Raw genomic sequence first — 1,949 nt, 5'->3', positions numbered from 1 at the left:
CTCTACAAGTCTATAGGACACTTGCTTCAAAACAATTCGACTTAGCTCTTCCTCCCACTTCCATTTCTGTCTGCGTGTTGGCTGGGGAAGTTGCACATCCTCCTTTATTCCCTTGTAATATTTCAGTATTTGAATATGCATGGTGAGTTCAAACATGGTAGTATCATTAACAGTTCATGATAGAGAAGGCAGAAGAATAGTCCCCTGAAAACATCTGGGAAGTTTTGTCACTTTTTTTTCTTTTTTTATTAATAAAGAATCAAGGAAACTGGGCTAGGCCCCAGGTCCAGCAAGGAAATGTAGGCTCTCAATTTCCGTTGAGAAAAAACAGGTATAAATAGCTCAAAAATTAGACTTCACAAATCATAGCTTCATGTGATTTGGACTCTCCATGATTACTGTCTAGCCATTAGTGGCCAAGCTCCCTAGCGGAACACACATCCAAGTGCGGCACATGGATCTGCCTCCCGCAGGAGGACATGTGACCAGAGTGAAGACTAGCTTGGCTAGCAGAAAATGCCAAGAGGAAATGTTAAGTAAAATCCCAACTCTGATAACATTGTTTCTTAAGTTTGGGTTGCAGAGAGATGCCTGCCATTTTAGCATGACTCTCCTAGATTTATGTCCTCTAGAGTTTCTGGCATAAATATTTTTTTCTTTCCTTACTGGGTGGGATACTGGGGTTTGGCAACCCGTTCAGACTCCTCCTAGTAGATACTCTATCTGCTGCTTCCCAAAAGCTAGTCCCAATCAGTAAGTTATATGTTATTTAAAGCACTCTATCCCCATGAAAGCAGTTCCACTTAGTATAAAACACTCTGATCTTAAAAGCGTTTATTAAGGTAGCAAATGGGAACCAGGTTCTTCACCCGTGCCTCTCCCACCTCTCTTTTTCTCCTCTCACATTTCTGTGACACAAATGGTCCCTCTATCCTCCTTCAGGTGCCCCCATGTGCCCCAAACTTGGCCAGTTTTCAAATGTGGCAACTGATCAAACTAACAGCTCTCCGAATCCTTGCTACCACTGTTACAGCAACAGGACAGGTACCAGGAAGTTTGGGCATCCTGTCTTAATTTTGCTTAGCAAGGTGTCCTCTTGTGTTCCTTTAATGATTTAGAGCACCAGCACCAACACTTGCAAGGAAAAGTATTGGCTCGGTATAGCATAGCTGCCTCCACCTGAAATCACTCTTTCGTGGGGAAAAAATAAAAAAACAAAAACTTACCTCACTTCCCTACCTGTGCCCAGAGTTGGGTCTGATGCTGTGTCCCCTGCACACTGCCAGTCCTGTGAGTCCTGATGAGGCAGAGCAAGGTGTGGGCACGTGCCACATACTGCTGTTGGAGCCTCGGTCACACAGCCAGTGGTCAGCACCGTAACTTCAGTGCCACAGCAACTTAGGCGCCTGGGAACAGGCAATAACTGACTCGGGGTTTTGTGAAACCAGCTGTTGAATTTAAACCCCAGCTTCTTGTTAATCTGTGGGTTATAGAGGGAAGCAAGCATCAGTAAATCCAGCTCTGTGATTCAGGCTGTGGGGAGAGGAGAGGGTTGAAAGAGTATAGCGGATTACTTTGAAGTGAACTAATTAGTTCTGAATACTAATTCATTCAATCAGTTCTCCTAATTTCCCTACTTCGAAAAAGAAAACATAATGGGACTTAAAACTCAATTGTTATTTCTGAAAATTTTCAAAGAACTGACTTATCTTGCTACATTGACACGATAATTTGCATGTTGGCTGCACTCATTTGATGCCCTAGATAATTAATTTTGAATTATTGGGTTCAATTTTAATTGACATTGATTTGATAATTAAATATAGTTCTTAGCTACTCTAGCCCAGTCCTGGCAACACGCTCTGCTCACTGATGTCAGTAAACACCCACAAAGCTGTTTTCTCTTGCAAACTATCAGTTCAGACTAGAAGTCTTAGGAACTTAAGGCA

Source organism: Rhea pennata, chromosome 1, assembly GCF_028389875.1.
Source record: "Rhea pennata isolate bPtePen1 chromosome 1, bPtePen1.pri, whole genome shotgun sequence".
NCBI lineage: Eukaryota > Metazoa > Chordata > Aves > Rheiformes > Rheidae > Rhea > Rhea pennata.
The sequence above is the reverse complement of the archived record's forward strand: the minus strand, read 5'-3'. Positions refer to the sequence as shown.